The sequence below is a fragment of the Pinus tabuliformis genome, chromosome Q (assembly GCF_031772625.1).
Source record: "Pinus tabuliformis cultivar Carrire ecotype Pingquan chromosome Q, CPIR1, whole genome shotgun sequence".
In the NCBI taxonomy this organism is placed as follows: Eukaryota; Viridiplantae; Streptophyta; class Pinopsida; order Pinales; family Pinaceae; genus Pinus; species Pinus tabuliformis.
The window spans coordinates 530,377,957-530,403,238 of record NC_142296.1 but is presented as its reverse complement, the minus strand read 5'-3'; the positions used below and the strand labels follow the sequence as shown (position 1 = coordinate 530,403,238).

At 36.6% G+C, this 25,282-nt stretch overlaps 1 long non-coding RNA gene, 1 other non-coding gene and 1 pseudogene across 2 annotated transcripts; 1 reads left to right on the top strand and 2 right to left on the bottom strand.

Annotated features, from left to right (window-relative positions):
• Window positions 1-577: 577 nt before the first annotated feature.
• Window positions 578-950, top strand: LOC149220536 (uncharacterized). The gene is made up of 2 exons (XR_016248753.1): window positions 578-710; window positions 857-950. It is a non-coding gene; the product is annotated as an uncharacterized LOC149220536 (long non-coding RNA).
• A 218-nt stretch (window positions 951-1,168) lies between these two features.
• LOC149220535 (annexin Gh1 pseudogene) lies at window positions 1,169-1,712 on the bottom strand (annotated as a pseudogene).
• Window positions 1,713-25,210: 23,498 nt separating this feature from the next.
• On the bottom strand, window positions 25,211-25,282 carry TRNAT-UGU (transfer RNA threonine (anticodon UGU)). The gene has a single exon. It is a non-coding gene; the product is annotated as a tRNA-Thr (tRNA).

Below are 25,282 nucleotides of genomic sequence, written 5' to 3'. Positions count from 1 at the left end.
AGAACCTGCTTGCTATTAATTTCTGTTGATCGTGTCAGTTATAGACATAACATTTTTCGCTGGCCTGTTCCCTTCTGCTACGCTGCTGCTGTAGCTACTCCACCTGCATACAAAACGCTCCTTCGACTGTTACGCTGCTCCTTGAATACTGCTGACCCTATCAGATAGCGCATCGTGTGTAAATATACTGCGTTTTTCCCATACGTTGCTAAAACGCTAACTTTTCGTGCCGTCGCAGTGAAGGTTTATTTATGTAAACGTTTCCAGAACATTATTTCTCGATTTTTTTCGTTACAAGCCTCAAGATTGGCAGGTAGAAGAGCATAAATGTGAATACTACTAAATCTGAAGTAGACCAGAGCTAACGATGGGGATAGATACAGTCTGAAATTGAATAATGGGATACAAACTAAAAACTGCTTCAAGGTTAGCAGAACGGCCTACAATTTCTAACCATCCCATCCGTCATCCACAAGCCTGAGTTGTGGAATCACCTCTCTATGTTGCTGCGTCTCTTCTGGATTCTAGTTTTCCATCGATTATTCTTTGCACGCAATCCTTTTTCGTGTTAAGAAAACAAGGTGTTCCCATTTTTCGTGTCTCAACCCCAATAGGATAAAGAGACCCACAGCTGTAATTGGTGTTCCCATTTTCGTGTGTCAACCCCGATCGATTGAAGAGATCCACACCTGTAGTTTTTGATCTCCTCGGTACACTTTCGCCTCCATCTTATTGGGATTGCCGAGCTTTCTCCTGGCGCATTGATTTACATTATAATCTGGAGCGTTTGGTAATCTTGAGCGAGTGTTATCTCATGTGAACATGACCGTGAACTACTTGTAAATTCACGGTGCAGGAGTAACAGAAGCGTCATCGTTAGCATGGCACATAGATGCCCTTCCTTCAAAGACCAATTCACATTCGAGGAGAGGAAAACTGAAGCACAGAAAGTATGTGAAAAATATGCCGACAGATCGCCGATTGAAATAACATGCATTGATGCTTTCTGAAGCAGGCCAAAATGGAGAAAATGAGAGCAGCCATACTTGCTCCAGCTTTCTGCCTTTTTTTTCTTGTCTCAAATCGCCAGTTCCTCTAAATCTCAGGTTTACATTGTATACATGGGAAGTAAAGTGCATGATGACCCGGAGCTAACCTCATTCCAGAATCACGAATTTTTTGCTGCTGCCTGAGTTATCTCCTTCCCGAGTTTTTCTATCGCTAAGCGCAAAACCTTTGTGAAGTGTTTTTCAGGACAGAAAATACACTTGATCACAACTCGCACTGCATCTTGAAAATCTTCAGCCACGTCTTCTTCGAGGGACTTTTTGTACCGAATATGATATGCTTGCCTCACCATCAATAGTTCAGCCGAAGATCGAGCACTGGAAATTTCTAAAAGCGATATATTCTTTCCATTCCACTTCTTTATTGCATCATGAGATATGACCGCATCACGTTCAGCTGGATCTTGTACCCAAAGGAATACAGCTTTCTCAAAGTCACTTGAAAGCTCAGATTCCAATCGCTTCAAGAGATCCTCTTCATACAGTTGAAAATAACTTTGACGGATTACTTTGCGCTGCAGTTCTGTGTCCTAATATTTGTATGATTGACTTCTCATTTGTGCCCCACTCTTCAAAAGCCTTCCTCAGGCGTTCAGAGTCTTCAGATGGGGTCGGTATTGGAACTGGCACTGTAATTGTTGACATCTTCTCGACAAATCAGATACCTCGCACAATATCTTCAGCAATGCAGGTCGACCAACTTTACCAAAATGTAATTTAAACTGAAATCAAACTTCCTCATCTCATTGGATGTGTGGCTGTATATATATTGAAGACACTCCATATTTATTTCTCTGTCTTGGAGCTGAATACGTTGCATATATTACCACTGTGGTGTTTTCTCTGTAATGATGGAGCTTCTTTGATGTTATAACACTTATCTACAGCCACTGTTCTTCCTAACATTTGCTGGTATTTGCGGATTTTTTATTCTTTTTGCATTCCTGAGCTTCCAGAAGGGATATAGAGGCAAGTTTTATAAAGTTTGAAGGAATCAGCTACAAGTCTAGTCAGATGTGAAATTTCTACAGAATTTAAAGAACATAATCTCTGAAAGACTGGTATTGGACAATGTATTTTTCAAACTGATATTCTTAATTTTTGAAATCTTCAATAGCTGGGGTTTGTCTAGACTTGCTATAGTCTCCACTAGGATTGTTGAGTGTTCATTTCTTTGTTGAGACAATGGGTAGATTTGATGATGTATTAGAGTTACTGAATACACTAATACACTCCTCTATTGGTGGGAAGGTAAATGTTAGCAAAGACACTCTTTGTGACATTCAAACCTGCCTGCATGATGCACAAGAAAAGATTGATTTTTTGCAACTAGAATCTCAGTTCCAGCAAGATGAGCTTCAACAAATTTGTCATTCCAAATTGTTTTCTGCTCAAAACAATATGTTGTTCAAGGTTAAACCAGCAAGTGGTGAAATTAGTAAGATTGAGGTTGAATCAGATCCAGAATCCAATAAAGCAGCAGTTGTACATGCAGATGCAGAAACTCAGTCTGCACTTCCCAAGCCCATCATCAGACCTTGGGAACAGCTTGTCCACAACAAGCACATAACTGGTCTTGGATATGACAAGGACTTGTCCTTTCATATTCCAGACTATGCCAAGCCCATTCAGTTTCAGAGTGCTGGATTCATTGATGACAGTTCACCTGCTTCTCATGACAGTTCAACTTCAGCTGTTCCAGAATCTGCCCCTCTTCCGCAACAACAACAACAACAGATTGAGAAATGCCAACACTGTGATCGAGTTGGCCACTTGAAAGATCACTGTTTTGATCTTCATCCATGTGAGCACTGTCATAAAACTAGCCATTCTTCAAACAGATGCTTCAGAAACAAACGTCCTGCAAGAACAAAGATTCATCTTGGATGGATCGCTTCTTGGCAATGGGCATCAACAGCCAAGAAGATATTCCAAACACATATCAGAACTTGTTCCAAAGTATTGAACAGTATTGAACAGTCTTGCAATTGAGTTTTCTCCATCATCTCACCTTGTATCTGACAGGGGGGGAAATGATGGTCATCTACAAGCTTCAAAGCCACATCAAGCGAGCCTGAGCCACAACCTGCCACACCAGTTTCAGAGTTGTAGCCAGAGACAAAGATGCCTGAACATGCCTTCAGTTGCCAATCTAGGACACTTCCTCTAGCAGAAGACTTCAGCTTCTTGCCAGTTTTGGAAGAGTTCCAGGAACAAAATTGAGAACACTTCCTCTAGCAGAAGACACCAGCTTCTTGCCAGCTTTGGAAGAGTTCTAGGAATTGCATTAAGCATTCCAGAGTTGTTGGTCATCCTTAAACCATCACAGGTTGAGACTTCCCTTTTCAGGTTGAAGTTTTACCTTTTATGTGGGGTGAGACCTCCCTTTTATGGTTGAAGGTTTCCCTCTTTAAAACAATAGGATCACTTCCTCTAGCAGAAAACTTCAGTTTCTTGCCAGTTTTGGAAGAGTTCCGGGAACTGCACTAAGCATTCCAGTGTTGGTGGTCATCCTTAAACCACCGCCCTTTTTTACCAACATTTCATAGAGCACATTCAGCCTAGTGCTGCCATGCATTTTTTGCACATTTTGTATTACAGCTCTCTTCTTGGACTCATACATAACCCTTCGGATTAAGGGGGGGAATGTTGGACACCTAATCCTAAGTGGGTTAGTGTGGAAGTCGAATGGACAAAGAAGTCCAAGAGACCTTGGGATCTGAAACCCAAGAGTCACATAATGTACTATAAATGTAAATCTCTTGTTAATAAAAAAATGTACTCACTGATTTATCTTTTCTATTCTATGTTTTCCATGTGTGTTTAACACTATTGTGACGATCTGTCTAGTGGAATATCCACGAGAATTTGGATCATATTAGTGTCATAGCAAGATTTTTTGGGTATAGTGTGGAGATTTGTAGGGGGTCTATATCGGTTAGGCCAAAATTCATAAAACCCTAATCATGATTGACGAATCAGTGACTAACCCTTGTGATCATGTAGAGGAAATATTTTCACAGTTGGAACAACAAGTCAAAGATATAAATCATAATGTAAATCTCCTCATGGAAGCCATGAGAAATAATATTTGGATATTTGGAGAAGATGTGGGTTCAAATGCAGAGGAAAAATCGGAAGGGGGACCAAAGGATCAAGAAGAAACAAAGAACCAACCGAAGAAAGAACCCGAAAAAGATCAAGCTAATTTGAGTATCATGAATCAATCACAACCCTTGTTTAAAATGGAATCAAAGGTCGATATAAAGTTTTAATAAAGTGATATCAACATTGTGAAGAAAAATCACTAGTTCCATTAACTAGAAGTGTATTTCAGTGTTCATCAAATTGAGGAAGAACAAAAGATTTCATTTGCGTATCTCAAATTAGAAGGCCATGCTATGATTTGGAGGGAAATCCACACGAAGACCTTAAGGTTGGAGGGAGAATCTCCAGTGACTAAGTGGGAGGAATTCAAAACCCTCATTAAGTCACAGTTTTACCCTATTGGGTATGTAGAGGACCAGTGGATCCGGTAGCACTACTTCAGGAAAAAGTCAGGGCAAAGCATGCAAGAGGATACCACAAAGTTTAGAAACATGGCCATAATGTTGGGTATCTCCCCAAAGAACTGAGGTGTACTCCTAAAGTATTTGGGGGGCCTACACCACCATCTGTAGGAGCAAGTGATGTTGTTCTAGCCCAAATTGGTGGATGAGGCTTGTGCACAGGCACAATACCTGGAGAACATAGGCTTGAAGAAAGTTAAATCAAGTGGATCAAAATAGGAGTAACAAGACACTTCTGAGGAGGGGAAGAAGAATAAAAAAAGGGGAAAAGATAAAAATAAAACACCCACAACACGATAGTGCAAAGATACCAACAACCACTGCAACCATTGTAATGTTGACAACCATATAGAGGAAAAGTGCTGGAAGTTGCATCTAGATCTTAACCAAAAGAAAAAAAAGAAAGACAAAAAGAAGAAGAATCTCATGGCCATTGATTCGAGAAACCAAGTTGAAAGAAACTTTGATGTGGATGAGAAGATCATCAGTATGTCAATGCAAAAGGAGGTGAATCTAAGTAGTCTTCAACAACAATAAGAGAAAGAAATGACTAAAATATTCCATATAAAGTTATAGGTCAAAAAGACCAAGATTGATGCTTTGTTTGAATTAGGATTGCAGGCGAATCTCATTGCAGTTGAGCTAGTTAAGAAATTGAGGTTGGATGTTCATGATCATCCAAGATCATATCCACTGGGATGGGTAAATAAGGATGCAAAGTTGAAGGTAACGAAACAATGCAAAATTAGATTTTCTATCATTGTTGATTTTATTGATGAAGTAGAATTAGATGTGGTTCCCCTTGATGTATGCGGAGTCATGTTTGGGAGTCCCTACATGTACATGTGAGATCAAATATTCATGCGGAGGGCCAACCAATATCAACTTGTCAAGGATGGAAAATCATTCACCATCAATGCACACAAGGGAAAGTAAATAATATCGCTGATAAGTGTTAACCAAGACAAGAAATTCATCATTTTCAGCAAGAAGTATGTTTTATTTCTTTTAAGAGAAAATAAGTCTGTAGAAGAGTCACTACTAACTATTGACCCAATTTTTGATGGCTCTTTGTCATTCTTGCGATGATGTTTCATCACTATAATGAAAAAAAGATATTTCATGAAATGTCGTTTCTGATACAATTGTAATTTTGACATCTTCATTTTTTGTCGGAAGTTCGACGATAACAGTCGTAGAATATTTGACATCTATTCGTCAGATATACTCATTGACATTGCGTCAAAATTCTAACAAAATCTCTTACATATTCGTCACTCACAAACCATTGTTGGATAACTGGCCGGAAGTCAACTTCTTCCAACAAATTTCCCTTTGCTGTGATGTGTTGTGCCATCGGAACTGACATTAGAAGACTGACATCGGCAAGAATTTTACAAAAATATTTTCCAACAAATATTCCATCATTTCCACATTTGTGCCATTGGAACGTGCATCTGAAGACTGACAATGTTGTAATTTTTTCGAAAAAATGTTACAACGAACCTGCCATAGTTGCAACGTTTTTGCTGTCAGAACTGGGGTTGAAATATTGACGACGTCATAATTTAAAAAAAAATATTGCGATGAACCTGCCATAGTTGCGATGTTTGTCCCGTTGGAATGAGTGTTGGAAGACTATCATTAGGGCATCGTAAGACTGGCGACATTTAGAAGGAACTCACTTCGGAAGACCGATGTCATTGGCAATTAAAAAAAAATGAATAAGCTTCCATCTAGATGTTTGGAGGCCCTAAAGAAAACTCTACATTAACTCAGACAAATATAAGACTAAATCTAGTTCAAAAACATCACCTAATGTGTAGTGGAATGGAGTGTTTTAGAGAATAGCACAAAAGTCCTATATAGTCATTAATGCCAACATTGTTGTTAAAGTTTATGAAAATACTTATAAGAATGGTCCTCCATGGAAAGTGACACCTAATGCTATTTTTTTAAGAAGGATTTGCATAGATTGCTTGAAAAACGTACTTTAAGGGAGTAACTAAAATGAGATGATTCATTATTGGAAAATGTACACCATAAAAGTTGGAAGTTCAAAGAGTGACAAAATCCCCTCCCCCCAACTAATTTCTAAGATAGTGGAATGTATGGTGAGAGGAAAAGGGTGGGCTTTACAATCAGTCATAGTCACTTTGAAAATAATGGGGAATTAAGAGATCATTATACCTAACAAGCCCTTGTCAATATTGAAGTTGAGGCATAGATACATCGAAAACAACCTTTATATGAGAATTCTTTTATTTGAGTAAGGGAACAACAACTATAACTTAAGGTTGCAACAATGGTTCCATAAAGCAATTGCTTGTATCCAGTGGTACTAATATTGTGTTAAAGTTGCAACATCTATGACTTGAGGTTGCATGAGATGTGACTTGGGGATGCAACATCTACGACTTAGAATAAAACATATTATATATATATATTAAGAGATCATTATACTTAACAAGTCCTTGTCAATATTGAAGCCGAGGCATAAATACACGACAACAACCTTTATACGAGAATTATTTTATTTGAGTAAGGGAAAAACAACAGTAACTTAAGATTGCATCAACAATTCCATAAAAAAATTGCTTGTATCCGGTTGTAGTAATTGGGCTTTAAAGTTGCAAGAAATGTGGCTTGAGGTTGTAGGAGCTGTGACTTGGGGATGCAACATCTACGACTTAGAATAATATATATATATATATTTTTAAGAGATCATTATACTTGACCAATCCTTGCCAATATTGAAGCTGAGGCATAGATACATGACAACAAAATTTATATGAGAATTCTTTTAATTGAGTAAGGGAACAACAACTGCAACTTAAGGTGGCAAAAACAATTCCATAAAACAATTGCTTGTATATGGTTGCAATAACTGTGCATTAAAGTTGTAACAACTATGGCTCGATGTAGGAGCTATGATTTGGCGATGCAACATATGTGACTTAGAATAAAAAAATTATATATATATATATATATATATATATATATATATATATATATATACACACGCACACACTTGACAAGTCCTTGTCAATATTGAAGCTGAGGCATAGATACACGACAATAACCTTTATACAAGAATTATTTTATTTTAGTAAGGAAACAACAACTGTAACTTAAGGTTGTAGCAAAAATTCCATAAAATAGTTTCTTGTATACGGTTGTAGTAAATGTGTGTTGAATTTGCAACAACTGTAGCTTGAGGTTGTAGGAGGTGTGACTTGGGGATGCAACATTTGTGACTTCGAATAAAACATATTATATATAAAAGAGAAAATATATATTAAGAGCTCATTATACATGACCATTCCTTGTCAATATTGAAGCTGAGGCATAGATACACGACAAGCTTTATATGATAATTATTTTATTTGAGTAAGGGAACAAGGCTGCGGGGGAGCTACCCCCCCAAATCCGCTCTTGAAGTGTGCTCTGCTTGGGAAGGCATAACGAGAGACCCCAAGAGAATTCTCACTAGAAAAAATTGTGCTCCCCTGTTTGATGGGAGTGATGGAGGGAACGATCTCTCCCTCATCACTCTAGTTCGCTCCGGTAACGAATTTTAAACTTGGGAAGCAAAATGGCGGGAACAATTCTGTGACAAAAAAAATGCTCCGATGGCAAAGGGAAATTCGAACGAATTTTTTTGGGAGGGAAGGAAGGGGCCAAAAGAAATAAAAGGTCTCCTCCCCTCCCACAATGCATGATTGAGAGAGTAAGAGAGGGATTTTGGAGCTTGAGTAGAGGAGGTCAGAGAGAGGAATATTGGGAGGGTTTGAGCTTGAGGAGATTGAGGAGTTTACAAGGGAGATTGAAGGCTGCCATTTTAGAGAGTTTGGGATATTGAAGGAATCACCATTGGAGATCCAAAGAGGTAGTGTCTAATCGCATTTTTTTCCATGTTGAATTTGTGTTTTTTATATGTTGAATGAAAGATGTTCTCTTCTCATACTCTTTCCCAATTCCCATTCCTCCTTCATTTGCTTGCAAGAAAGGAACTATAACTCCACCAAACATCATGGCTATATGGCTTGACATTCTCTTAATGTTGGTTACTTTTTTTGTTATGATGGAATTGGGGAGCAACAGAAGGAGTGGTGAAGATGATGAAGAAGTGGGTAGTGGTGGATTAGGAAATATTGGAGAGGAGTACCAAGAGGAGGAGGAGGAGGAGGATGGGAGAGTGGAGATGATGATGGAAAGAAAACCAAGGTAGACCAAACCCCCGTGTGGAAATATGTTACTAGGATTTCAGGAGGAAAAGGTGATGGAACCACTAAATTTACATGCCTCCATTGGAAAATCACTTACACAAGTTCATATATCCATTCCAAAAAGAATCTTTGTGGGAAAATTACATGGGATAGAACTAAGAAAACATAAATCAAAACCTATGGAAGTGTGTCATCACAACAAAGAGACAAATATGCAGGGGAAGAGGAGGAAGCCCAATACAAATAGAAAAGATCAAATGGTGACTTTGAACATGACACCACTAGCCCACAATCACATAGAATAAGAAATCCATCATCATCCACCCATGGTAGTGGATATGGAGGCACATCCAAATAAATTCATTTAAGGTGTAGAACCATATCATATTTCCCTGATCAAGGGTGTAGGATTGATGTGGATGCAAAAATTTTCCGGTTTCTCTATGCATGTGGGATACCATTCAATGTTCTTCACTCACGTTATTGGCATGAAAAGGTTGGAACCATCAATAATGCCCCTAAAGGATACAAAAACCTTGGGTATGACAGAGCTAGAACCGCGAGACTTGATCATGAGAAAGCCAAAATAACACATTCTTTGGGTAAATTGACAAATTTTTGGAATGACTATGGGGTATACATTATATCTAATGGTTGGATAAATGTAAAAGGCAAGCCATTAATAAGTGTTATTGGTGTGTCTGCTACTGGTTTGGTCTTCCTTTCAACACATGATTACACAAAAAATTTCAAGACTGCCATCAACATTGCACAATAATTACTTCAAACAATTGAAAGTATTGGACCATACAATGTCATGTAAGTCATCACTAATAATGCTTCTAATTGTAAGGAAACGAGAGCAACCATTGAGGATAAATACCCCAACATATTTTGGTCTGGGTTTTTGGTTCACACGATGAATCTTTTGATGCATAATATTATTAAGATCAAGGAACCTCAATATAGATGTATTGGTGATTTGTATAAGAAAAGCAAGAAAATGATAAAATTTATTACAAATCATAGTTATACACATGGGATTTTCCATAGTCACTCAAAGTTGGAGTTATTAGTTCTTGGAGCCTTGGTTGGACAAATGCTCTGGGGCCTTATAACAACTTGGGTTGAGTTACTAGTCCCGTAGCCTTGGTTGGACAAATGCTTTGGAACCCTGCAACAACTTGGGTTGAGTTATAAGTCCCGTAGCCTTGGTTGGAAAAACGCTCTGGAGCCCCGTAACAACTTGGGTTGAGTTATTAGTCCTGTAGCCTTAGTTGGACAAACTCTCTGGAGCTTGGTAAAAGTTGTGGGTTGAGTTACTAGTCCCGTAGCCTTGGTTGGACAAATGCTCTAGAGCTCAGTGCAAGCTGTGGGTTGAGATACTAGTCCTGGAAGCCGGGTTGGAACAAACACTCTGGAGCCTTGGATGGTTGGGATAGAGATCAATCTGATGATTGTTTTGGTGATGTTTGACCGTGAGGTGGAACCACTGTTTGATGGGTTGAGGTGGATGGCCTATGGAAGCTCTGGATGAGTTTTTATTGATGTGTTCTATGATATCTCACATTCATGCTTGTAATATGGCACGAGGGTGAATGGTTGAAGAGAGATTTGGCTCAGCCATTCTACGGTCGGGTGGAACATGAAGTCCCATCCGGGTTTGGATTTTGCATCATTAATGAAAGGTTATTTCTCCTTGTATTTCTATGAGTATTATGATGGATTATATGTGGTTTATATGGACGTGATTTCATGGATAATTTTGTCACTATTATGTTGTTTATTTACATGTTTTATGACAACAACCATGTATGGCTTTCATCATGTTTTTACTTGTAATTGAATGATCAATGTTATCTATGACCTGATGGATGGAACTAAAGTTAAAGTGATAAGGAAACAATGGTTCATGGCGAATCTCAGATAAGTATGAGACCCCTATGCTTAGATTTATTATTTACACATGTAGGTTGCATATTTACTTAGTGTTTGAAAAAATGCCTGTCATGGTTTGTAGGGGTCCAATCAAGGTATTGAACAAGTTTTTTCTTTAATACTATCATTTCCATGTTATTTTACTTATTTGAATAGATGGTTCAATTCTAGGTAGTGACTTGGGATCTGGGCCTAAAAAAGTGGCTCAAATCCCAGAGTCGCTGGCATAGAAATGAGAGTTTTGGTCTCTGGTCACTGGAAGGCAAGCCTGTGAGAGCGACTTTGGGTTTCTGGTCGCCCTCATGCCTATAGCATGGGAGCGACTGAGGCTTAAGTTGTCTAAAAAATCAGTGGGACCCCAAGGCAAGCTGTCTAAATTATTGGATTGGTTTTTGAGGGTCCTGTAGTTGATGATTAATGTCTCTATGGTGTGTTTCTGTTGATTCCACTTCCTTAAGGTCATATAAGAGGTCGAATCCAATAATAGTGGCCTCTCGTCTCATGTTTACCTCGATTGGCTAGTTACTTGGGTAAATGTGGGAGGAGGGTGTTACATTATGGGTTTATTTCCTTGTTTTGTTTTGGTCGGTTCTCATGTTTCCTTAGCTTGGGTTGAGTTATTAGTTCGTTGAAGCCCTGGTTGGACAAACACTCTGGAAGCCTTATAATAGCTTGGGTTGAGTTACTAGTTCTAGAAGCCTTGGTTGGACAAACGCTATGGAAGCCCTTGGTTGAGTTACTAGTCCTAGAAGCCTTGGTTGAACAAATGCTTTGGAAGTTTGAAAACAACTGTGGGTTGAGTTACTAGTCCTAGAAGCCTTGGTTGGAACAAATGATCTAGAAGGCTTGGATAGAGACCAATCTGATGATGGTTTTGTGATGTCCGTGAGGTGGAATCACTGTTTGATGGGTTGAGGTGAATGGCATTTGAAAGCCCCGGATAGTTTTGTATTGATGTGTTCTATGAGATCCCACATTTATGCTTGGAATATGGCATGGGGGTGAATGGATAAAGAGAGATTTGGCTCAGCCATTCTACTGTCAGGTGGAACGTGGAAGTCCCATCCCGGGTTTGGATTTTGCATCATCAATATGAGGTTATTTCTCCTTGTTTTTCTATGAGTATTATAATGGTTTATATGTGGATCATATGGCTATGATTTCATTGGTATTCCTGTTGTTATTATGATGGTTATATATATATGTTTTATGACAATATCTATATATGGATCTCATCATGTTTTTATTGGTAAATGAATGAATAATGTATCTATGACCTAATGGATGAAATGGCAGTCAATGTGTTGCATCAATGTCTCTTAGCGATTCTCAGCTAAGTATGAGACCCCTATGATCAGATATATTATTTAAACTTGTAGTTTACATATTCGTGATATGTTTGACGAAATACCTGTCATGGCTAGTAGGGGTCCATTCACGGTCTTATTCAAGTAATTCTTTTTGCATTGTCATTTCCCTGTTATCTTATTGTTATGAAGATGCCATTCTATTCTAGGCAGTGACCTGGGCTCTGGGCCTGAAAAAGTGGCTCAAATCCCGGGGACGTTGGCACAACATTGTGAAAAACGTTCCCTGGAAATTGTCTTGCAGGCTTGTGAGAGCATCCATAGGTCCTTGGATGCTAGCATGCCCATAGCATGAGAGCATTTAGAGGTCAAGTGGTCCAAAATCTCAGTGGGACCCAGGGGTTAGTTGGCAGAAAGGTTGGATTGGTTCCTGAGGTTCCTAATGCTGATGTTGAATGTATGTATGGTGTGTTTCCTTCGGTTCCACTTCCTTAACTTGAATTAGGAGATCAAATCATGTCATAGTGGCCTCTCGTCGCATGTTTACCCCTGTTGGTCGGTTGCTTGGGTAGATGTGGGAGGAGGGTGTTATAAGTGCAAAAGTAGGGTGGAAGTAATGTTGAGTCTTGAAAATGTCATTCATTTGCATTATACTTTCACTATTATGTCCATTATATCACCTCCATTTCATCTCCATTTCACTACTATGTCACCACATTCATCCCACTTTCATTATCATTGGGCCACCTTTATGTTTTTCCAATCTTTATTATTTCTAAGCCTTTTAAGTGAATTTGTGGTTAAACATTAGAAAATAATGTGCATATTCTTATACCTAACAAATGGGTTGAGGTTGTTGACATGTGTAGGTTGAAAGGAGACTTCTAGAAGACCCTTATGTGGCACCCTAAGGCCAAATTCGAATTTGGTTGGAAAGAATCATGGGATCATGAAGATATGTGTCACATCTCCTAATTGTATTGTAACTCTAAAAAGACATGTGTCTTATCAGTTCCTATTTTGATTAGGACTCTAGAGATAGAGGGAGAGATTCATGGATTATCATTAATGAGATGGCTCTCATCTTTTTGTATAAATAGGAGATCTCTCTCCTTCATTTGCTAGTCTTCCCTTTTAGTCTTTTCTTAGTCCTTTTAGCTTGTTGTCCCATGGCTTTTGAAAGCTTTTGTACTTTGTAATTTTGAAGAAATTGAATAAAGCTTTGATGTTCTCAACATGGAAGGAGATGTGAAGTAGATGTCATGGAGCATATTAGGATGTAAGTAGAGTAGATTTCATTTTGTAAATATTGCTTTGTAGAATGTAAGGTAGATTAGATTTTTCATTCATGCAATTTTAATTCATGCAAGTGTGTTTAATTTTGCTTTGATTTCATGACTAATGGCATATGTGATCATCTTGTCTATGTTGCTGACCTTTATTTTTCTAGTTTGATTTTCATTAGTATCATTTCTTTAACTTGCACTTTACTTTCTGCTCTTAGATATCAAGTTGTTCATCTATTGATGGTTCTTTTTCCATAATCAAATAACTTTATTGGAGCCAAAATATCACTTAGTACAGCTTGGTTTAGTTTGCTTTAAGACTCACATTGCTGACTTGTTCATAACTGTTATCACATGATAAATCTAGCTGAAAGGCAAAAAGGTTAAGAAAAGGTTAAAGTAGTGTGATTTGTCTCCTTTATGTAGCGTCACTTAGATTTCACATTTCATTTTCATTTTAAATCAGCAGCATAGATACTGGGCCGATGTCATTAGTCCTTTATTTGATGTCTTTATTTTTCCTTTAAGCATTTGATTTCATAGGTAGTAGGGGGCCCCTGCCTTGTATAGTTGTCACTTTAATTTCTTGTATTTCTTTTTCTGATTTTCATGTATATTAATGTACAGTTTGAATTACTGCATTTTATTTTCTTTTTAACATGTATATTATTGTACATAAATTACTTTCAAGTTGATTGTAGATTAGTGATGCACATAGCCTTTTAATGAACTAATGACGTGATAGAATCATCTTGTCCTTTTGCTGAAGCAGCAAGGATACTGGGTCTCATAGTCATTCTCTCATTATTTGATTATTGCATTTTATTTTGATTGAACTAGTTGTATATTTACACTTTTGTTTAAATACTAACTCCATCAATAACATGTTTTAAGTTCTTTTGAAGTGCTAAGTTTTGGAAGTTACCATTAAGGACATAGGCCTTGTCTTGAAATCTTTATCCATACTTGTCCTTTAAAAGTATTCTTAAGACCTTAGAAAACCAACAAGAACAAAACCCCAAAAACAAAATAAACTATAAAACAACGAAGTAAGAGAAAGGTTAACTAAGCACATATAGTGCACCACACTTCATCAGTTTATGATACCCGGATTGATAATTTATGTAGAGCAATTTAAGACATTAAATTGACTAGACATTTTGGCGCCGTTGCCGGGGAAGTGTAATTAGGAGACCTTATTTCTTACATCTGAAAAAAAATTAACAATTCTTGAGTATGCTCTCCTCCTGCACTTTGTGTGATCTAGAGGATCAGAAAAAGGATTGTTAAGTAAAAAAAATAATAATTCTTGAGTATGCTCTCCTCTTGCACTTTGTGTGATCTGGAGGATCAGAAAAAGAATTGTTAAGAAAAAAATAGGAGACAAAATAAAATTCATCATTTCAATTGATTCAATAAAAAAAAAAATTGAAAAAAGAATAAAAAAATGAAACTCAACTGCTTTGATAGGTTCAAATTGTCCAAAATTGTCTGGTTATGGTTTGTAGTGGTCTTCAAAACACTGTATCCTGTTTTAATAAGGTTTTGCAACTTAGCTGCGGAAACTGCCCTGATTCCGCAGCTAGCTGAGAATTCCGCAGCTGTTTCAAGGTTTAGCAGGTTACAGGCATCCAATGAAAAAAACCAACCACATGGGCATCTCCAAAATTGTCCCGACATGGATCCTATCCTAGTCACCCAGCTCAGATCGATGAAAAACCAGCCTAGGACCTCAGTCAAAGTCTTGTTTTTAGCATATTTTTCTTGAAGTATTTGCTGCCTGAAATTGAAACTCATTAATCCTTTTTATAAAATTTTACAATTTCAGAGAAGAAAAAAAAAAGAGAAAAGCAATCTATGGCTATCTCCATTCCTAGTTTTCATTGTGGCTTCAATAAAAAAATCTGCCTCCTTGATCAAGCTTTGGCCTGAAATAAACATGCAACATAAAAAATGCACTATATATATGAGAAAAAAGAGGACCGAATTGTGCATTTTTGGAGGTTGGTTCCTGTAGGAGGCATTCATCATTTAGTGGCATATTTTTGAGTTGATTTCACCCTTGGATAGCTACATTATCAGTCAGAAACAGAGAGTTGCTTACATCCCTGCGCTTGTCCTTCAGCCATGGCCAGTTTTCTAGCTCGGAGTAGCTTTGATGTTCCTGAAACCACAACCATCTGAACCTCTGCATTGACATTGTGTCTCCGCTTCCTTCAATTATCGGTTGCAGTTGTGTTGGCTACAGAGCAGATTTACGTGAAATCCACCTAGCCACCCAATTCAAATGATTTTTAATCTTCTGAGTGTTTTCTGCTGCGAGCAATTCAAATTGATATACCCGATCACTATGTTGAATACTGCAACCAATTTGGTGGAGTCAGAGGCTTATGAAGACCGATCAGATTCACTTTTAAGAAAGTATGCAATGGAACAGCCAATTTTGTGGTTCACATCTGTGATTGCTGGCATCGCTTTGTGTAAGATTTTTTACGATACAACCAAGGTGATCACTCCGCTATACTTCAAAGGCTACTGCAAGCTTGCAAAATTCGAGCAAATTGAATGGAACAACAGGAGTTTCTCTACTGCACATGCAATTCTTGTTTCAGTTGTCATGAAAATAGAATTTCAATAATGGAACAAGCTTATCAAAATTCATATGCTGTGAGTACGTCTCAAAACAATTTTTTTTCGGAAATCAATTTCACAGTCGAAAAGCAGCAACTCAGAAAAAAACGTAAACACAGAAAAAACGTCAAACTTAAAACGTTCGATTTGCCCAAATGGAGACAAATTTCAAAAAACTAAAACATGGGTTTTTTTTGCCAGGTGGGTTAATTAGATAACCCAGAAACCGTTTGAGGAAATTCGTGGCGGTCTGGGAGAAATCTTCGGTTCTTTGGAGCCTCTTTCTTGCTGCCGCGTGAAAAAAAACTGGAGTTGAATTGATTAACAGATAATTTGAATGTGTTCCGCGTGCCTGAGGAGGAGAAATCCAAATAGGAATCTCATGTGCTGTTATTCAAGCTTGATTGCATGTGTTTAATAACTAACAGTCCCATGCAACGTGTGACTGTGTTTCAGTTTCAGCCATCAATAAAGACGTGTTTTAAACTCATACGGCTCTTCATAGTCGCATAACTCCCGCTGCAAACTCCATGCTTCAAACATTGATTACAGTCCGTTTACCAATAGTTTTTAAGAGGACTTCTTTTCATTCGTTTGAATGCGTGGGAGTGGAAGATTGTGTGTGCTTCACATCCTACCAATGTATGGATTTTGCCGTTTACAATTTAAAGGAAGATACATGGAGTTGGCTTCCCACTATAGATGCAGGGGACGGATGTCCGCGTCTCATGACGTTTAAACCCAGGCCCGATATGAAGGGGTTTTTTTGGGAAAGTTGTTTACCGAGGCCTGTTTGGGAAGGCTATTTTGCATTTATCGGTGAAGGCAGCCAATTCCAAGATTGAAGACTCAACAAAAACATGGCAATTTTCCAAACAAAGCTTGGTAGAGCTGAACCGTGAATTGCACTAGTTAAGTTAGTTGTCTTGAAGGGGCACATTTTTTTTTTTTTCTTCCATGCACACAGCCACTCCATTTCACAGTACTTTCTACACTCTGCACTTTCCGCAGTCAATACAGCGTTTCCGCAGCTCACACAGGCTTTCCGCAGCCAATACAGCGTTTCCGCAGCTGTTTTGTTAAACTCTAGGTTGCAGGTGTCATCAAGCAAAACGAGTCACATGGGTAGCTGGGGAAATGTTGGTACATGGATGGTGTCCTATTCATTCAACCAAATTTGATGAAAAAGACCCCGGTCAAAGGGAAGTCAAATTGTGTATTATCACAAAGTCGCCACACTAAGTCGCTGCATGTCAAGAAAAAAATAATAATTTTGAATCAATGAAATGAACAAGTTATTTTCTCACTTTTCTGAAGGTATTGATTAATTTTGGACTGATAATGAAAGATGAATGGCTAACTTTTTATTCAAGATTTTTAGCTACAGCGCTGTTCCCCAATTCCGTAGCCAGAAAAACCTCACTGTTCAAATCAGCCTATCTTTCTCATACAAAATTAGATTTTGATGATTTAAGTACCATTGGAAAGATCTCAACAATATCTATACAATGAGAAATATATCATTAGAGTTTGAAATGGCAAATAATGAAATAAATTGCTGAAAAGAAGCAACATCAACTTGAGGCACTAATTCCAAAGCAGGTATAAATTCTTTTGATTTTTCCTTTGAGAACTTGTTTCATTAATAAAAATTCTTAGTTTTGTGTGTAAATATCATAACTAGAGAGATTGATCACCTCTCTCCTTTGATAATCTTACATTCCATTGCAGAAGAAGTATTAGTTTTTTTGCAGGTTTCAGGAGGAAGGACAAATGACTACAAGAGAATGGTGTCTTTCTAAGAGACCAATTTGTTTCATAAGAGGATGATCAGCAACATAGAGGAAATATGCTGATGCAAAATCAGATCCAAACACTTGAAAAACTTTCAGATACTATTGTCTCCATCACATCCATCCATCACATCCATACTTCATAATAAACCATTCACCTCATCCCATTTTCCTCCATATTTTCCACTTACATTCACATACACTTTCCATCTCTTTTTGTCCATTCATAACCCACAAATAAAAGCAAGAGGCTCATTCACATGCTTATTGCCATTGCCATTTCTGTTCTCCATTGCCATTTTCCATTTTCATTTTCCATTCCTTGTCATTTTCATTCCGCAAATAAGCCCTGCTTCAATGCAAATTATTGAGTCCATAGTCCTTTGAGTCTAAGTTCTTTGTAAAAACACCTTGAGGATTGCATGCCTTAATGGCAAGTCCTCATGCTAACAAACAATGGGAATACATTAATGTCCCTTGTTCGTTAGATCTTCTAGGTGACTCGACATCAGCAAATTCATTCGTACCTAGCAAGATGTGTTTGGGCATCTTGACTCTCATTGTCATCAATGGTGAGAGTTCTCGTGTTGACTAGTGGCATCCATTAATGGCCACTAAGCCAACAATTTCCTACTATGTTCGACATCAGAACATCTTTTCACATAGTAGGAATTGTGCCAATGAGTTTTGAAGACATGAAGACTATTATTTTCATCATTTTGGAGCAGATTCAACAAAGTTTTAGTAGAAGCAATAAAAGTCATCTTATCTCTCTATCCATGACTCCTCTTGTTCAGCCACTTGAAGAAGAATATGATCAGAAATTTTCAGCCACTACACATACAACTCATCCATTCCAAAAGGGTAAGTGAAGGTACGTCATTTTCTAACTTTTGACCATAGAATTCCATAAAAAGCTAGAATGATAATTGTTGGAAAAACATTTCTCTTTCTCATTTCATAAAATTGCCAATACCATTAGTTGGGGGGGGAATACATTCATATTCATATCTTGCCATGTCCATATGATATTTACGAGCTCACATACTTCCAACATATATTAATTATTACATTTCTATTATGAGCATACAATGGCTTTTGAAAAAGTGCTTACAGGATAAATTGGATACAAACAAAATCATGGTTGTCACACAAGAACCAACCATCATGTAATCCAATAAAGATATACTTTGCAACAATAATCAAAATATCATTAGGCAAAGTTCAAATATCAAAGTAGAAGGCAACAACAAAGAAAAAAAATGGTTGTAACGCAAGAACCAACCATGTTGCAATTCAAGTAAAACACTTTGCAGAAATATGAAGTTATCAAATGATATCATGCAAAGTTAAGCCAAAGCTCAAGGATCAAAAGAGTTAATGTAATATATATTGCATGAGGACATGAAATAGCTTCAGTTGGGGGGTATGTTGAGTCTTGAAAATGTCATTCATTTGCATTATACTTTCACTATTATGTCCATTATATCACCTCCATTTCATCTCCATTTCACTACTATGTCACCACATTCATCCCACTTTCATTATCATTGGGCCACCTTTATGTTTTTCCAATCTTTATTATTTCTAAGCCTTTTAAGTGAATTTGTGGTTAAACATTAGAAAATAATGTGCATATTCTTATACCTAAAAAATGGGTTGAGGTTGTTGACATGTGTAGGTTGAAAGGAGACTTCTAGAAGACCCTTATGTGGCACCCTAAGGCCAAATTCGAATTTGGTTGGAAAGAATCATGGGATCATGAGGATATGTGTCACATCTCCTAATTGTATTGTAACTCTAAAAATACATGTGTCTTATCAGTTCCTATTTTGATTAGGACTCTAGAGATAGAGGGAGAGATTCATGGATTATCATTAATGAGATGGCTCTCATCTTTTTGTATAAATAGGAGATCTCTCTCCTTCATTTGCTAGTCTTCCCTTTTAGTCTTTTCTTAGTCCTTTTAGCTTGTTAGTCCCATGGCTTTTGAAAGCTTTTGTACTTTGTACTTTTGAAGAAATTGAATAAAACTTTGGTGTTCTCAACATGGAAGAAGATGTGAAGTAGATGTCATGGAGCATATTAGGATGTAAGTAGAGTAGATTTCATTTTGTAAATATTGCTTTGTAGAATGTAAGGTAGATTAGATTTTTCATTCATGCAATTTTAATTCATGCAAGTGTGTTTAATTTTGCTTTGATTTCATGACTAATGGCATATGTGATCATCTTGTCTATGTTGCTGACCTTTATTTTTCTAGTTTGATTTTCATTAGTATCATTTCTTTAACTTGCACTTTACTTTCTGCTCTTAGATATCAAGTTGTTCATCTATTGATGGTTCTTTTTCCATAATCAAATAACTTTATTGGAGCCAAAATATCACTTAGTACAGCTTGGTTTAGTTTGCTTTAAGACTCACATTGCTGACTTGTTCATAACTGTTATCACATGATAAATCTAGCTGAAAGGAAAAAAGGTTAAGAAAAGGTTAAAGTAGTGTGATTTGTCTCCTTTATGTAGTGTCACTTAGATTTCACATTTCATTTTCATTTTAAATCAACAGCATAGATACTGGGCCGATGTCATTAGTCCTTTATTTGATGTCTTTATTTTTCCTTTAAGCATTTGATTTCATAGGTAGTAGGGGGCCCCTGCCTTGTATAGTTGTCACTTTAATTTCTTGTATTTCTTCTTCTGATTTTCATGTATATTAATGTACAATTTGAATTACTGCATTTTATTTTATTTTTTAACATGTATATTATTGTACATAAATTGCTTTCAAGTTGATTGTAGATTAGTGATGCACATAGCCTTTTAATGAACTAATGACGTGATAGAATCATCTTGTCCTTTTGCTGAAGCAGTAAGGATACTGGGTCTCATAGTCATTCTCTCATTATTTGATTATTGCATTTTATTTTGATTGAACTAGTTGTATATTTACACTTTTGTTTAAATACTAACTCCATCAATAACATGTTTTAAGTTCTTTTGAAGTGCTAAGTTTTGGAAGTTACCATTAAGGACATAGGCCTTGTCTTGAAATCTTTATCCATACTTGTCCTTTAAAAGTATTCTTAAGACCTTAGAAAACCAACAAGAACAAAACCCCAAAAACAAAATAAACTATAAAACAACGAAGTAAGAGAAAGGTTAACTAAGCACATATAGTGCACCACATTTCATCAATTTACGATACCCGGATTGATAATTTATGTAGAGCAATTTAAGACATTAAATTGACTAGACAAGTAATGAAATTAAAATTTAGATTAGGGTTTTATGACAATTCAGGATGGAAAACCCTATATTGCAGGCTTTCACATCAAACTCACTTCTCAAAACCTCAAAACAACAGCGAACTCACAGTGGAAAAAATAAAAACACAGGCGCAACGAGTAGCACAACACATGAAAGAAAGAGCATTTCTTGATATTTGAGGTTGGTGACAATGAGATAAGAGGCTTCATACCATTTTAAAGGAATTCAAAGCTTCAATATATAGGTGGAAAACAAATCTTTGGGCGTTTGAAGGGGGTGACAACATAAAAATGCAACACTGAGGAAAAACATAGTGAATTCTACAGGGAAGACAGTGAGCTTTAAAATTCAAGCTTTGTTGGGTCTTTAGGCATTTTTCTTAGTAGATAGAAGAAAATATAACAACATGCAAGACTAATGATTTAGGGAAATATGGATTTGGCACATGGAATATGCGATTAACCATTGGCTCGAAAAAAATGCAACACCTGCCAGTGAGTGTAACACCAACCTGTGAGCACAACGTCTCCCCTACAACCTTTGTACATCGAAGCCAAAGCAATGTATGGCAAGCTCTCGATGGAAAAATGAAGGGTTTTGTGGTATTTTTGGAAGATAAACAAACCTTTGAACTCCCAAGGTGGCTAAATCCGCGTTTCAAGGGCGATGATTGCAATTTTGAACTTCAATGACGAATCCGCAACAATTGTCAGAAGCATAGCACATCTCCTAACTGTTGTACCTGTGTGATGTCATGGCACAATGTGACTTGACACTCTAACTGACCATACTGACCCTACAACTTTGTGCCAATGATAATAAGACAAAACACTGTGACCTCCTCACTCATGACTTTTTTGTGAGACATGACCTTAGACTCTCCTAAATCAACTTCTTAAGGAATTAATAACTACTTACATAATATTTCACACATTCTAACATAATTACATCAAACGATGAAACCTTTATTCTACATTAGGACCAATAATCTCTACAAGATCATAGCCTAACCCTTACACATTTTCCAAATAAATTGAAAAGACCAAAACTTATTTTTTGACTACTATAATATAGGACACTAACATTATTAATGAACACTACGTAATATTGTTGCATTTCAAATTGGACATATGGACTTATTTATATAAAACACTCCATGAAATATGTTTTGTTGATTAAATTATTAGATGTATGATTTTATTTTAGCATGATAATTTTAATTGAGAAATTTTGGTACGTGAATACCAAGTTAGATAATATGATGATTAGGCTTATATGTGTGTGTGTGTGTGTGTGCTTGTATGATAACTAACCTACAAGTTGGAAGGAGGCTATGTGATAGCTAGAAATCCATGCTATTAACTGGCTAATGTTAAGGCATTGAATGACTAATGGTACGATGCACATTGTTATATTATAATCTGTATTAATTTATATGCAATGTTATGACATTGGGTAAGGTGCAGATTGCAATTAGCATGAATGCCAACTAAATAATTCGATGACAACCATCTAGAACCAATGTTGTAGTGTGGTGCATGTTAGAGTCTTGTCCGTAGCTTTTCTGATGAGGGGTAGAGGAATTTCCCACTGTATAAGCTCCAAAGTTGGAGACATGGGAGGTATGTTATGGATACACTCATCTAGACATGTGATGACGATTTCTAGTTATTCACTCGGGACGTTAGGTTGATATGGTCAATGCTTTCGCCATTTTTGTTCTATTAGTGGTGAAATTAGTATGGCCAATATCATAGTATATTAAAGCAAATGATGGATAGGAAGGGAGCAGAAGTAGGTTAAGGAGGATGGGAGGATAGGTTAGTTGTGAACTCTAAATGGGAAGTGATATCTTCTTATGAGTTTACTTCAATTTGGTTACTACACCTTTCTCAATATTATGATTGTGTCAGATTGTCATTTTACTCCTTGACTATTGTATCATTGACGAAAGGTGAGAGGGAGTTTGCACTATGAAAGTGGATTTTGAAGTGGAACATCGGGAAGTTGTTGGTATATAAAACTCAAACTTACTATGATTGTTGTTTCGTACTCGGCCTCAAAGGGCTAGGGAACTTGTGGAGGTTCCTTGGGCTAGGAAGTCGAATATGTTGTTTGTGGGTCAAAGCTAGTCATTATACTCTAACGATCGAATTATTAGCTCTTTCCATCACTATCACTATTTATTTGGTTGCCTAGATCTGACTCTGCATCTGGTCCTGATGATGAACCATACTGGTTGGTTCGAAACGCGTCGACCAAATACTTTGGATGTGATTATTACCGAAAGATTCCCAACATTATAATTATGGATCACAGAAGCCTAAATTCAGAGGTTGTTTATAGTTGGCAAGGTAGTATATTTACTAAGTGGTCCCAAGAGGAACACTGCAAGCAAGCCACCATAACCAAATATTTTTCTTGTTATTGTCAAAATTATATAAATTGCTCATGAATCATATTGTGTTCATTTAAATATGTTGTGGTAATCATAAACATATTGTGGAATGAATAGAAAAAAAGATTAATTAGGTAGTGGTAAGAAACAATGTTCTTCTTCTTCCTCTTCTTCTTTTTATACTGAGTAGTTTTTCATAGAAGCTTGAGACCCTGAAAAGGGGCCTCATAAATATCATACAAGGTCTCATGCTTAATTAAGCAAGAAAGTTTACTTCCAAAAGAAAAATATTTGAAGCCTTAGCATGGCCCCAAAAGGTTTTACACCCCAATTCTTCAAATTGAATCACACCAAATAAAATTGCTCCTATAAGTTGATTCCTCCAATTTTTCCATACTTTAAACATTGAAATAAATTTAATGATCCAATCTTCATTGAGCAAGGTCAATTGAGAATCAAACATATTAATGACCCAATAAGGTCAATTGAAAATCAAACATATTTTGAGCAAGGTCAATTGAGAATCAAACATATTTTAAGCAAGGTGAATTGAGAATCAAACATATTTTGAGAAAGGTGAATTGAGAATCAAACATATTTTGAGCAAGGTGAATTGAGAATCAAACATATGTGACATGGTGTCAATTTTAACCACTACCACTATAACAACCTCTCAATCAATCATATTAATGATCCAATAAGGTGAATTGAGAATCAAACATATTTTGAGCAAGGTGAATTGAGAATCAAACATATATGACATGGAGTCAATTTTAACTACTACCACTATGACAACCTCTCAATCAAACATATTAATGATCCAATAAGGTCAATTGAGAATCAAACATATTTTGAGCAAGGTCAATTAAGAATCAAACATATATGACATGGAGTCAATTTTAACCACTAACACTATAACAACCTCTCAATCAAATATATTTTAAGCAAGATTAATTGAAAATCAAATATATTTTAAGCAAGATTAATTGAAAATCAAAACATATATAACATGAAGTGAATTTTAACCACTATAACAACCTCTCACATACCTCTCACATAAATTGAATATTTTCTTTATTAAATCAATAACATTTTCTAAATATTTCTTTACCTTTTAAGTTTTTAAAATTGATATATGATTTCAAAGTAATAACATCGTTTATCCATCATCCTAATAATGCACCTAAGGAGCAAGTCAACACAATGTTGGAAGGCATATAGCTAAAGCCAAAATGGACCTGTTAAAGCAGCGGCATATGGAAGATCAAAAGACATAAATGCAACTAATTACCTCCACGCAGGATCGAACTACGGACCTTCAAACATATATGACATGGAGTCAATTTTAACCACTAACACTATAACAACCTCTCAATCAAATATATTTTAAGCAAGATTAATTAAAAATCAAATATATTTTAAGCAAGATTAAGTGAAAATCAAAACATATATAACATGAAGTGAATTTTAACCACTATAACAACCTCTCACATAAATTGAATATTTTCTTTATTAAATCAATAACATTTTCTAAATATTTCTTTACCTTTTAAGTTTTTAAAATTGATATATGATTTCAAAGTAATAACATCGTTTATCCATCATCCTAATAATGCACCTAAGGAGCAAGTCAACACAATGTTGGAAGGCATATAGCTAAAGCCAAAATGGACCTGTTAAAGCAGCGGCATATGGAAGATCGAAAGACATAAATGCAACTAATTGCCTCCACGCAGGATCGAACTACGGACCTTCAGTTTACAAGACTGACGCTCTACCACTGAGCTATAGAGGC